We start from the raw sequence: 15,348 nt of genomic DNA on the forward strand, positions 1-15,348 counted from the left end.
AAGATTACAAGCGACAGTCGCACTGGCACATAAAATCAGACCATCGTGGGAATCAGGTGTACTTCCGCGATGGCAGTGCTTCTGGGCTATTTTGAAGCACCCTTTAGCACGTTTATTTAGCCAACAGACGTGATGCAGCAGAAACCTTTGGAAAAGTGGGTCATTTGGCAACATCAGAGAGCATTTTTCTAATATGAACATGTATGAATTGGACACATGACATAGTAGGAAGACTGGGATGAAGACAGTGACAAATTATTGTGTAACAGATGCCCCCTAAAGTATGAAGCCCAAGAGAGTGGGAGGGGTGAAATTCTTTACGAAACTGGCTGAGCTGGAACACCATCTGGAAGAACCTACACGCAAGTACAACTGATATCTCTAATAATGAAGTACATGTAGTCTAGGCATGGCCGCAACCATCCAAAAGACATGTGAAATAGGTCTGTGGTATGGACGCAGCCATCCAGCTAATGAGACCAGGAGGATGATAAAGGTATGGTCACAGCCATCCATGAAGACTCAGGTATGGTCGCAGCCATCCATCAATGATTCATGTAATCATAAACCAATCCACACAGCCCGAACATGTGTAATCTAAGTTCAGGGTCTTGAACCCATCCGATCATAGTAAAAATCCTAACATGCGAATAGATGTGCGGAGGTCGAGCATGATAGAACATCGCCTGATTACCGGTCAATGATGGAAATCGTTAACAAGCACGAGAGAAACCACCAATAATGCCAATGGTTCTCAAGGTACTGTCTAGCACAATCCATGAAGTGTGAAGAAGGGGCTGAAGTCGAACACTCGTCGAATCACCCAATCGATGACCAATGATGAAAGTCGTCCGTTAGGTGCGAAGAACTTGCCATTGAGGCATGCAAGCTCTAAGGTACCAAAGGGGATCTCTAGATCAATTTCCTGGATAATGAGCTGATGTCAACAGGAGATGACCCGTCGCAGGAGGGCCATAATGTTTCCCCCATCAAAGACACAAGATGAGGAACAAGTGGTAGATGGTGAAACAGAGTATCAGAAGAGAAGGCGAGGGTGTAAACTGCAGAAGGATTATACTCTTGAACATGTTGACGACACGACTTCAGGGGGGGGCAGCATCCAGGCACCTCATTGTATCAATGACAATACCCCACAGAGAAATTGATGAAGAAGAATTAACCAAATTTACCTGATGTAGAGGCAATTAAAAAAGTTGCATAGCTAACGATGCGGGTTCGATTCCCGCTACCCGCTAACAGATATCTACCTATTCTATATCTATCTAGATAGATATAGAGAAAAGTCATAAGAGGTTTGGAGCAGACTTTAGGTTATGAATCAAGGAATGAGGATCAGAGGCTCTAAGGAGACGGCATGAATCAGATGGAATGACGCTAGAATGATAACCCAAACCTGCGGAAGGCCAAATGACGATGTATGGATGTCCCAACCCGACAAGAAGCAAAAGTGTCGATGTTCAAGAGTGACTAGCTGCCATAGACAATCAATGATAAACCTACTGTTAAATCCAACCTAGTAATAGTTTAATGAGCCCTAGAAGGAAAAGCTCGAGTCTCGTCATGGTGACGAGTCCAATGTCGTCAGGGTTTAATGAGTCCGACATAGGTAAAACTTGGAGTCTTTTTCATGTTTAGAGAGTTCAAAAAAGACACGGAAAAGAAAACTACAGGGGGGTCCTTTTTCATAAATTTGTGTCTCTCGAACCCGAAAAAGTATAAAATGATACTTGAAAGAACCGTTCGACCATTGCGGTCGAGGAGTACTTTTCGTAACTAGTGACTTCGACCTGAAAAAGTAGAAAAGCGGTTGGAAGCACATTGTTCGTGATCGATAACGAGCTTCAAACGACAAAGGCCGCAACCTTTTTGTGATTAAATGGTCATAAAAGAGCTTTAAAGGCGACCGCCTCTTGTTTCTTTTAACGAGTCAAGAGGGAAAACTCGGCAATCTTTTCGTCTTTAAATGGTCGGAAAAGAGCTAAAAGTAGACCTCCATTTTTATTTTCTTTAACGAGTCAAAAAGGGAAAATTACTCGGTAATCTTTTCATCTTTTACGAGTCAGAAAAGAGCTTAAAGGAGACTCGTCCTAGGGGAACGAGTGGTATAAAGGGTGGCAACTGGTTCCAGAAATGGTCGAACTGCTCAAAACGTGTAATGGTCAAGAGGCTGGCTAATAAAACCACTCATCGCTGCAGTTCCTCAGGAGAGGATAAACAATCAAGTGAAAGCGTATGATTGGCCAAAGAGATGGTGGTGATGGAATGAAACAACCAAGGCTTATCTAGCAAAATTTAGCGGATAAATGACAATCACGAGATGTAAATCAGGTATGGGTTCAATTTTACACAAGCTTGAACCATGGAGAACTCTACTTGGATTTGGTTTCATGTTTACACAAGCTTGAAACGAAAAACTATGCTTGTTATAAGTTCGCATGCCCCCAGCATAATGATGCAAATTGAGGTACATGCCCCCCAAGCTTCATTGCATTCAACGAGGTGGATGGAATGAAGGTTCACTTTTGAGATCTTGGAAAGACTCGACTTGGATTTTACGAGATCTTAATCAAAGACTCGATTTGGAAAGGGAGTTGTTTCATTTTTTTAATGAGGTTGACAGAGTAAAAGAACTATCCTCATAACCCTTGTTTCATTTTTTAACGAGGTTGACATAAGATTAAGAAACTATTCTCGGGCACCTTGTTTCATTTTTTACCGACGTCGACACAAGAAAAGAACTATCCTCGAGACTCCTTTCATTTTTAAACGAGGTTGACACAAGATCAAAACTATCCTCAGCACTCCTTGTTTCTTGTTTTAACGAGCTTGACACAAGATCAGGAACTATGCTCCACACCCCCTTGTTTCATTTTTTAACGAGGTTGACACAAGATCAAACTATCCTCGGAACGCCTGTTCATGGGCCATACGAGAACATGGCTCCCAAGAGGTCTTCACGGGATGGAAGAAATGCATGCTGGCAGGAATACATGTCATGGTGCACCAATGACAGATCAGGTTCCAATGCCCCCAGTACATTATGTACCACACCATCTGCATGATCACTAGTAGAGGCGGAGATGGAATGGGTAGCCACATAATTGACCTGTGGCAAGGAAGGCACTGCTTGTGAGCAGGAACCGATAGGGGATGACTGCTGCGTAGGAGGCATTGGGGGACTAAATAATGATAATTGATCTATAGTCACTATTCTTCCCTTGTGTGGAAAACAAACCACACAGAAAAGTGAAGAGACGAGGGCCCCCATGGCATAGACATAGTCACGACCAAGGAGAAGACTGAAATCTAAAGCACCTTGGACAACCATAACGTCTATATAGACGGTTTTACCTCCCAAAGTAACCGAAAGCTGCGGGAGGATCCCTAAAGGTTGACTAGTTCCTCCATCAAATGCCAATCAATTCTGTGTGACTGGCACAAGCTGTGGGGAGCCCAAAGCTTGCCAAGTAGTGGAAGGCATAAGACTGACAAATACACCCTCATCCAAGACAGTGCCAGGTACTACCTTATCATAGGCATGTACTGTAATCTGGAAAGGCACATGGGATGGAAGGGGGAATGTAGTCAAATGACTCCAGTCGAAGGAAACGACTGAACTACTTGGTGGGGGAATCATATGATTACCCCCCTGCTCTACAGAAACTGAAGAAGGACTCTCGTGATCAGCAGGGATAGGAGGGTTGTTCTCAGACTCAGGAGAATCTGATGAGACAAGAAGAAAATGAGCATGATGCTCTTCTGAAACAGAGTGATCAATAGGTGGTGAACCCAAGTCGACACTCTCTCCGACCAATGGTTGGTCTGGAATAGGCTTAGCACAACCAGGTTCGGAAAGAGGAGGATGGACAAGAGGAGAATCTAAGTCAATCTCTTGGTTGATGGGGAGAGGGTCTGAAGAGAGCCTCTGATAACCAATGGGAAGCTGGGGTGAAGAAGCTGTAAGACTTTCCAAAATGGTGGAAGCTTTATCCATGAGTGGACAAAGGTGAAGGGGATGGTTGCCTTCACACAGTCTACAGGGGAATTGAATATTCCCTTTCTTATTACCGTTGCTAGTTAATAGGGTAGCATCGTCATGAGCTTCAGAGGATGATGAGGGAGGAGCTAGATCGTGAGACCATACTTCTAAGATCCTAGGAATACCAGGACAATCATGAAGAAGACGGTCACCCTTGCACAATTTACAAGGAAACTTAACCTTTTGCGGAGGAGCAGAAGGTTGTTTGACCTGAGATGTATCCGGAGCAATAACTTCATAGGTGGCCTTGCATTTATCAGACTTCTTCTTCTTCTTCTTAGTCTCCTGGTTACTAGATATGGAGCTTTCACCAGGCGAAGGAGGAGAGGAGGAGGAAGAAACATGAGAAGAAGGCGTAGGCTCAACCTTAGAATCAACATGTCGTGGTTCAAACGAAGGAGACGGTGGAACAAGAGTCATGATGCTCGAGACCACTGAGGTTGAAAACAACCATACGGGCAAATCGATGGTTAACCCAAGCAAAGACAATGTTGCCATATATGGAGCATCGACATTTCCAAATGAGGGAAACGGACCAGGATTGCCATCTGGGGGAAAACCTTGGCCGGTAGACTCGGGGAATGTTGCCATCGAGAACGAGAAAGAGCCCTACTCAAGCTAACGCAAACAAGATCTAAAAGGGTAAATGTGAAGCATGGCCGAATAAATTTAAGACATAGGAACAAAACTTGACCTTTTCATCTTTAAAGAGTTGACAAAAGGACAAAAAGATGACTCTAGTCGCCTTCAAATATTTAATGAGCCTGAAGCGACAAGTGCTCAGATGGACCTTTTCTTTTAAGGAGTCTGAAAAGGAACGAAAGTGACTACTCTGGAGAACTAGGCAAAAGGTTTACCAGACAACCCGTAAAACTACATATACACCTTGGCAGTCGCATGAAAACCAAGGACTTTCCATATGGCAGTCAATCTTCCTGAATGATGTGTTCAGTGCGTTACGGCTTGTAAGGCAGTAGACATGGCTTCCTATGGATAAAGGATGATAACCTAGTGGGGTCTCCCAGCATATACTCGATGGTACATGGGAGCACAATTCCGTGCTAGACCACTATTGAGTCACAAAAGGAGGAATCACCCAACCTCGAGTGGAAACAAAAGTGACTAGGTTTAACGATGCCGGAGCACGTCTCTAGCCTAGACCTCTAAATGGTGTGCGTTATGTTCCAATTCGTTGTTAGGTTTATTCAGTTCATTTTAGAGTTGATCTTGGATTATGTTTCATTTTTTAGGCCTTACCATATGTATATAACAAATCCTACGATGTAGCTAGAATGAATGAAATATCCTTTTTTCGATGAACACCTACCTATGGGAGGGTAGAGAGATCATTCCCAAACCAAGACAAGTGAATGCAAACACTAATAAACACAATGCATCAATACACTAATCTCACAATGCATCGATACTACTAATGAAATATTTAAAATTTGCTTTCCAATTTCTCAAACATGAAAATTCGTAAAGCAAATGTACTTTCACTTTCGTATGCTAAATGAATGCAAACTTTAATTTTCCTCATTTTTTTTGTGAATTTAAAGAGACAAACAAGCAAGTGTGAACTGATTGATCCAAACAATTGTGATCTATGCTTTGTAGCAAAGAAATCAAATCAACATAAAAAATCGGTTCAATAATCGACACTAAAAATCAACTAGAAAGAAAACAAGTAGTGAAAAAGCCTCAAGCAAATCAATAAGACAGTTGTGGATGAACCTTGAACAGACAAGTAACCCAAGCAAATGGTTTCTAGATGAAAATTCTAAAGGGCTAGGTCACATGGTCTAAAAACCACAAGACTCACTCAAATGAAATCAAAGAGATAGTACCCTAACCAAAAGCATTTAAAACAAGCTAATGAGAGACAAGAAACAACAGGGGATAAACAAGATTGATGAATTCAGGAGGTAAAGTCATAAAAACAACTTTACAGGAATCATCGCAAGTTGTACACTGACAACTAGAGATGTCATCGCTAGTTTAGATACCATCGCTAGTGATAGACAGACAACTAGAGATGTCAGCACAAATTTTACACGAACAACCCAAGATGATCGCGGAAAAACACCTATTTTCTGCGATGATGCGATTTCAAGAGTCATCGTGGGAATTAAGCTACCAACCCAAGATCATCGTGGGTAAAAAGCTACAAAGTGGCGATGACATCGTGACTGTTAGGCTTTTTTCCGCGATGATGCAAAAAAAATGACAAATGAACAAAAACTCCCGAACCAAAACCAGTCAACCCTTCAATCAAATATACGTATTTCCCAGATCAACCCAGGAAACTCAAAATACTGATACTTAATCCCCAAACTTCAAAAGAGACCAAAACACAACTCAAGACAACAGTAAACAAGAAAAGAACAAAGGCCAAAGCTCCCCAGCGAGGTCGCCAATTTGTGATGCAGGAAGGTGTTCCCTCTGCAGACAAAGGCAACCCCTCTAGCCCTAGAGTGGGTCTAGTCACAAACAAGGACAAATCAACAATAGCTTTCCTTAAACAGTCATAGTTGGAGGCCTACCTCAACCGGCAGTGGATGGAGTTCCGTTGCGCTGCTCCAGCTTCCGTTTCCTTCTCCTAATGAGTAATCAACCTGAAATAATGCAAAGGAAATACAAAAAAGCATGTACCGGAACAACAATGATATATTTACTCACAAAGTCAAGAAGTCATGAGCTATTAAGTACATTACATATAGGACATAGGAAAACATCATTGATTGCATAATAATAAAATAAGAGTAAGCTTACAATCAAAGTCTTGACATCACAAGCCTTCTCAGAGGGATCCAGCCAGCATATTCCTCAAGCATTCACTCTTTGAAGATGGATCTCCCAACATACAAGTCTCCCTCACTCACAAGTTTTACACAAGATTAAGGGCACTTCACAACCTTCCACAAGCTATCAAAAATCCCACACTTGTCACACTCACACCAGCTGTCTAGCAAACTCACAAACACTAACAGCACTATCAGCAACCATTCCCAAAAACTAAGAATTAGTAGCACATAGCAATGGTGAGAGTTTAAATAGGAGAAGGAGTCTCCATGAAAGGTGGAAGAATGAGCTTATCTCCAAGGAGGGTAGCACAAATGACGGAACAACCACACCAGAGAAAGGAGGGCGACATAAACTAGGCTCATAACCAGGTCTGGAGTCATCTGGAAGGCCAACTGTTGGAACAAATTCGCCCAATCTGGATCATCACGGGAACATAACTAGCCTTTTTCGCTGACATCACTATTGAATAACATAGCTAGTCAAGTAATCATGGAAGATTACAAGAGACAGTCGCACTGGCACATAAAATCAGACCATCGCAGGAATCAGGTGTACTTCCGCGATGGCAGCGCTTTTGGGCTATTTTAGAGCGCCCTTCAGCGTGTTTATTTAGCCAATGAACGCGATGAGGCAGAAACCTTTGGAAAAGTGGGTCATTTGGAAACATCAGAGAGCATTTGTCTAATATGAACATGTATGACTTGGACACATGACACAGTAGGAACACTGGGATGAAGACAATGATAAATTATTATGTAACACTTCTAAGACTCCTTTTTATACATTCCCATGGTACGCAGACCAAGGGTGAATCTCATCAATCCGACACAAGCTATCTAAACTAAGGGCAGAAACCTTTTTTGACTATTTACATCTTCGTGCTCCGTGACCACAAAATGCAAAGACTTTACAATCTTTATACAAAACTTGCACCTTTGGCCCCAAAACTTGGGCTTTTAACCCCAAAATCGACCCTAGGGGACCTGTTCCCAACATGTGCCAACACCCTTGTAATAAAAATACAAACCCTAGGTTGATAAATTAATAAATAAAGGATTAGGTTGATTCCTTACAAATAACTTAGTACCCAACACCTAGTAAAACCTTTTGCCATGCCTTCTATTGTTCAAAGGACCCATCTATCCTATACTTCCCGTATCGACCATCCATCGTATACTTCAAAAATTCCCTCTGTCTATTTGACCCATTGCTCAAAATTTATCTCCAAAACAATCATTCTTGTCCCATTTCTTGTTGACTAATGTAAGACACCTCATTTTGAAATATCTCTTCCTATTGACTTCAACACTCTATCTAGGAAGCAAATCTAGAAACATATCAGTACCGTGGAACTTGCAGTCCTCAGTGGTAGGTTACCTTGTGTTTGATTGGAGGTTTTCATCATTGACTTCCAGTTGAATGATTCTATTAGTGTTTGACGATAACATCCCTATCACACTCGCTAGATTGTAATTTGCATCATGGATACCTTCATCCTTATGAGTGGTCATCCTCGCGTATGTTAACATTTTTCATCATTGACTAGTAATTAGACGATTTCTCACATGTTCGAATTCAACTCCTTTATTCACATGTGCAGAAATATGTTTTTCAGATAAGCGATGACCAAGATCTTGGGTAGAGCCTTACATCACTTAGCCTTGTTCCCTCTCCCAAGCTGTGTATATTTTTTTCGAAGACAGCTCGTCAGGTTGATCATATTATGACATAGTTCCACATTGTGCTTATCGGTGGACATGATTGTCATATCTCTTTCTAGGAAATCACCCTGACACAGCTACTGAGCATGGGAATTCCTAACTTAGGACATGATCTTATATTTTTTGACATATGTGGATTGTTTCAAGTCTCCCACAGTCCTGAAGCTCCAACCCTCTCTCTCTTTTATTACAATATCTATAAATTATTCCAGTCATTATCATCATCTCTAACTCACACTTTAGGGGGCATTTGTTACATAGGAAAATGACCTCTTCATCAGCTCGGAGGAGAAATATACATTGGTTGAAGACAAGACCTAAATCACAGACCTATTTTCTAAGGTAATTCACCCCAAAAATATACAAGGAGAGTTATAACTCTTTCCATATCTCAGCCAAAGGCGTTAGTCCCTAGGTTAACACTTTTTTTTCCTAAAGGGAAGAATTACTAGATATTTTTGAGATTCCGGAGGTAAAAGCGTAAGTTGACTAACTGACACTGCAATTTTCGCTCGAATGTCAGCTCGAAGAGAAGGAAAAATCCACCTCCGGCCTAGCTAAGGACATTTTTATTCCTAACTGAGTCTCATGGGAAGGGAAAGAGCAATAAAGTGAGGAAACATCCAAGCTTTTGCCTCAATGGAACTCATGAAATAATTGGAAAGTATGAGCCTCTCAACATCTATATATTGGAGGCTTGGTCATTGTGAAAGGGTTGAATGGTTGTTGAATATTTACAAGTGATTTAGTATTGTTATGCTACTAAGAAGTATAGAGAGAGCGAGAGAGAGAGAGAGGATTTGAAGGACTATAGGAGGCTTGATCCAGCCAAGATGGTTGTAATCATTCTTCTTTTATCTAATAATATAGATATGTTTCTATGTTGTCTACTTGATGGTGTCGATATTGTATTCCTTTACATGTTCATTTGATTCCATCATTAATAAGTCGCTTAGATACATGCTAACATATATTCTCGTATATTGATGTTTTGATTATCAAGGTTTATATGTTGTATGATTACGCTTTTTCTTGCTATGTGTATTTTCTGATCTAGGATCTGGCAAAGAGGTCTTCAACTTTGCCACATTGAGTTCTCCAGCAGAGCTACACCAAGGACTAAGGTAATCCTTCTCCTATCGCTTTTTTTTCAATCATGCATTAATATGAATATATGTATGTTTCTTTGTGACAGTTGCAGCTAATATTAAACACTCTGCCTTGGATCCTAGGAATATCTAAGAAGTTATGTCATCCAGAACCACCCGTGCATTAATCCCTATAGCAGTGACCTGAGCACTTTTGTTCAGAGATTGGTTTACTTCTTACTTCTTGTAGAACTATTCATTTCTTGTTACCTGGAGTGTGATCTGATTGAAGCTATTTATTTATTTATTTATTTTTACTTGTAGCATAGCTTAATTCGTATATTGGTTTGAGTATTAATTTTGCAGAAGTTTCTTAGTTGAGGTTTCTTGCTAAGAATGGTTTTTTATTAAGATATGCCTTTGTTTCATATTTTTTTTGTTTCCGAGGACTCTTTTATAGAATGGATGTCTACTTTACTTCCAATAGAATTTGTGAATGATTGAAGCTTTGGCTCTAATTTAAGGAGTGAGATGAATCGCATTGAGTTCCTATCCTTGATTATTTAAATGTGATTTGATCGGAAAATGTGAGTTTTCTAGCCACAGAACCATTAGAACCACCAACATTAGAGAGGGACTTCAAGCCTGCATATACTTTATGTGTAGCGTGATGGGTCTCCAAATTAGAAACAAATTAAGGCCCATCTAACCTTTCCTATGCACATAAAGGAAATATTAAATCTCTCATTTTTCACTTAATAATTTTTTCTTAGCTTTAATAATTTCTTAGGAAGGTTTAGAGATAATTTCATATTATGTGCCTAATATTATTTATTTTGTAGGACACAGAGTAAATTCTAAAGATCAGCAGAATGAGAAAATTTAAGGACTTGATCCCTACCACATGATGTTATAGTATGGAGCAATAAATGAATATGATATCATGAAATTATTGACAAATTTTGAGCTCCACTATTTGAGAAAATCTAGGGATGTGTTCCCTATTACAGGAGAATCTAGAACTAAGTATTTAATGAAGATTACTGTTGTTGGGAACGAGATCCACTTTTTGAGGGATTTTGGAGGGAAAATATACCTCCTTTCAAGGAGGATTCTTCCCCATAAATTTGTATAAGTACCAATTCAAATTAGCCTCTAGGGGAATGGAGTTTTTATTGTTCGTGTGAAGAAAATTTGTTATTTAGTATCTCTACTTTCATTTCCAGCAGAGATGTATTTGAATTGATTTTAATAATGAAGTTTGGTTTCAATTTCAGTTTCTAAGACTTATTTTCCTTCATAGGACTATGAGTATCCTTGATATTTTCCATTCCAGGAGCCTCAAAACCCTATTGTGCAATTTCTTTGTCTTCTTTGCATTTCTTGTTAACTTACATCTCTTATTCTTGCATTTCCTATTTATGCATTTAGTATTCATGTTTCATTTGTTGTAAGTTATATTGGTTAAATGATTGAAGTGAGTTTTTTTTAGGTCATTTGTAGAGTCACAAGTATGATGCATCCTTAGGACATCTCTGCAAATTCATATCCATCATTGAGTTACTTGGATTGGTTTACTAGTTCACAATTATGGAATTTCTAGTTTTAGTAATAAATTTCTTCTAAATTGCAACAATTGTTATTAAGCTTATTTTGAGTTGATTCCACTTGGATTTAAGTCTAAAAACATCCCAATTAATAAATAAAAACACCCCATAACATTTTCACTTTATTAGCCAAGCCATTTGGGTGCTTAGATTGGCTTACTAGTTCATTGTTCTACAAATTTGGCTTATAAGAAAAGCACTGTCTCTACAGGTTGATAACTAAGATCTCTTGAGAAGCCTAGATGTGTGCCCTGTGTGGAAAAACACATAAATATAGTCTTTCATTTATGCAATAATTAGATCTTGGTTTAAATTCAACTCATCCTTTCCTATGCATGTTAGTTTTCTGCAATTAGTATTTTAGTGGTCTTTTAGTCATGATGTCTTTTCTAGTTGAATAATCACTGCATGCGAGTGAGATTTATTAGTTCAGAAGATAGAATAGGATCCTATAGAAAACCTATAGAAATCTTGTAGAACTTCAAAAAATTGATTAGGACTCAACTAGAATTGCTTCTTAAGCTTAATTCTTACTTTTCATCACTTGACAACATCCCTTGAGCCTTGGTATCCAACTTGAGAAGCCTAGAGACCCTTTGCACAACATCCTTTCATTACCATAGCTTTAAATCTACAATTATGGTTTACTATTTTAATCATCATTTAGAGAGCATAGAAATAATTTGCATTAATTACTTTTGAGAATTTGATAGTTTATGCAAATAGACTAGAGTTTACTTTGAATGCAGTAGTGTAGCCTTTCTTTCTTACACTTAATTTCATGCAGCTTGTTTAGATTTACATTCATGTCATTTGATTTCTACAAAATAGATTAGGATTTCTTTTCCAACCTTTCTATTCATGCAAATAAAAAAATGTTTCCTTTATGCAATGGGACAAGTAATTCTTAAATTTTATCATTCCTTGCAAAGTTAGGTTCAGTAGTTTTTCTTCTTTTAAATTTCACAAAAAGGTCTCTACACATCCCAATTCACTTCATTGCATCATATCAACGAAATAAGGACGACTTTCATACTGCATACATAGTGTCGGCACCTTTTAAGTTTGTAGGAACTGTGGATTGATAATTAAAGTTTGTAGCCTTGGTATTTGCAACATTATTGTTGTAATATTTGGGATCATCATAGCCTTGTAATAGCAAACAACCCCTAGATTGATAGTTAAATGTGAAGTGTTGTAGTTTTCCTAGATAGTCATTTGCAACAGTTGATAATATGGTTACAAAGATTGTGTTTAGGTATTGTATTGGTACAACAAGCTATAAGGATGATTGAAATAGTTATAGTACAATATTCCTAGCAAATAGGCCAAATTATCATTCTAATACAAAGCATATTGTTGTCCAATATCACTTTGTGAGAGACATGATTGAAGACAAAAGGTGTTATTGGTGAAGGTGGACACCTTGAACAATGTTTCACAATCACTAAAAATTATATGAGCACTAAGAATTTTTCTTGATGTAGAGAAACAACGGGAATTGGTGCCCTTAATAGTTCATTATGTACTCCTATGCCCCATGTATGCAAAGAAAACAATAAATGGGATAATGTTGTATATATTTTAAATTATTTGCACAAATATCTCCACAGTTTATTTACATGCATTGGACACAATAGGGAAGGGGGGAGCCCCTTATAGAGATATATATATATATATATATATATATATATATATATATATATATATATATATATATATACATATATATATATATATATATATATATATATGTGGTGTTTTTTGCATCCATTTTTAGCAGTTTTTGGCACATGGATTTTTATTTTAGTGATTTTAAGGCGCGTGGTGGTTCAAATCAGGGTTTTGTAATTATAATTAAAGAACTACGATTGTATTCTAATCAGGGGTTATTGGATTGGGTGTTTATGGATGTCACAAGATATACAAATTGTATTGTAATATTGTAAAGATATAAAATACTTAAAAAATTCTAGTTTTCCTAGTTTTGGGTTTTTGTTGACTGGGTCTCCTTGGTATGAATTCCCGATTAGATCTCACACCGTTTGTGATAGGAGCCCCATCTGGGACACTGGCCTAGTTTCCATCATGTGTATGTTTTTCGCTTAAATATCGAATACAAATATTTGAATGTGAGACCAAATGTAATATGTTAGAAAAATGAGGATGAGATCAGCTCTCCATTGATAGTTTATGAAACATGATATAAGAATACTACAACAACATAATTAGCAATAGAATACCTTAAGGAAGAATCAGATAGTTGATACAAACTCAGACATACACAACGGGAAAGTGCTAGAAATCAACTGCAAATTAGTTCACAGTCAATTACAAACATTAACGTTGAACAAAGAGTATATATTCAAAGACAACATACAAGTTCCATGCAACAAATTATTTCATAAAAATGTAACCAGTATGTTATGCACATGGATACATAATTGAAATATCAGATAACAAATAAAAAAAGAGGAATTCACAAGATTCAATGCATGAATTGAAAAATTTCTCATTAATATTATCACCCATTCAAATACATGTACAATAGGCTTGTCAAAACCCAATTGTGGGACGAGAGAATTTCATATCATCTTCAAAACATAGCACTAGCCTCATAATCCCTCCACCTATAAGATACCAAGAGTGAATGCTTTCAGCTCCTCAAGCACAAAATAACAATCCTATTACTAGCCTAGCTTAAGTGTTAAAAGTCCCCTTGAATGAAGCATGAGGTTACATTTATAGAAATGAGGAGGGTGACCTTTCACCTTCTCCTATGACTCTTGGACTTCCCTCATGACCTTTTAGCTTCCAAATGACTCTCATATTCCTTAGGAGGCATTCAACTTCCTTATGACCTTTGATATTCTTATTGACTTTTTTACATTATTCAATATTTTTTATTATGACAAAAAATAATCATATCTACAATAAGAGGAAATGCAAGGAACTTTGTCACAACATCTTGTAGGAAAGATATTAGACTTTAAGAACCTTGTTGATGTCTTCATCACCCCCTAGTTTTGCCTTAGTTCTAGGCTTACTATCCAACGGTTTCCACTGATTAAGATCATGCATCCATGCAATGACCAGCAACATGCCCCACAACTTCAATCCTAGAAACACACAACCAGTAATTAGGATACAAAATTAACATTGTTTAATAGAATAACAAATAAATATCACAAATAAGAATTGGTCCATATAATCAATGTTGAGAAGTGGGTAAATGAAATGTTGATTGCATCTTAGTACCAAATCTTATCCATCAATTGAATTATTATCTTATGCTTCAATTTAATCTTTCGCCACCATCCTATCAATTTTTTCTTGGGTCAATATTTCTTTTTCATTTGTCATGGTAATCTTCTTAGGTTTTCTCATCATTCTTTTGTCCTTACTAATCTCTCTTATGTACTCCTATTATGTTCATTTATCATCACTATAAAAATAATGTGCACTTGGGTGCAGTTTCACTTGACAGAGGAAAGGTTTAGTTATAGCACAGTCAGGAATAACAGTGATGGAGGAATCTAGGCTAGGAGTTTGATATGCACTAGCATGCGAACCAAGGCAAAGAGAATGAATAAATCACATGCAGATTTCACAGATACAAAGGGTTCTACGCTATGTCACTATGGTGCGCTAGCACGACAAAGGACAATAGAAGTAGAGACATTAGCACAATCAAATATTATAGTGAGTATGGAGTCTACACTATGATCTAAGGATGCGCAACATGCTAGAAACGATAGAGAGAAACATAGTCACAATCAGGATTTGTAGATGTAAGAGGTCTAGGCTATAGGAACTTGATGCACGAGGGTGATAGAAGAGGGTGGGGCTCAAGGCTTAGTAGAGTCAGTATTGATATAGATGAACCCTCGTGATTATGTGCTTACATTACACGAGTGCAATGAATTGATGCAATGGTTCTAATTATGATGCATTCACACCTCATAGTAATGGGAAGTAGGGTTAGATTTGTCATGCACTGACGCGATACATGAAAGTTTGGAGAAGTGTTGGGCACTAGTATAATTCAAAGAGGATAGGCAAGAAAT

Source organism: Pinus tabuliformis, chromosome 6 (assembly GCF_031772625.1).
Source record: "Pinus tabuliformis cultivar Carrire ecotype Pingquan chromosome 6, CPIR1, whole genome shotgun sequence".
NCBI lineage: Eukaryota > Viridiplantae > Streptophyta > Pinopsida > Pinales > Pinaceae > Pinus > Pinus tabuliformis.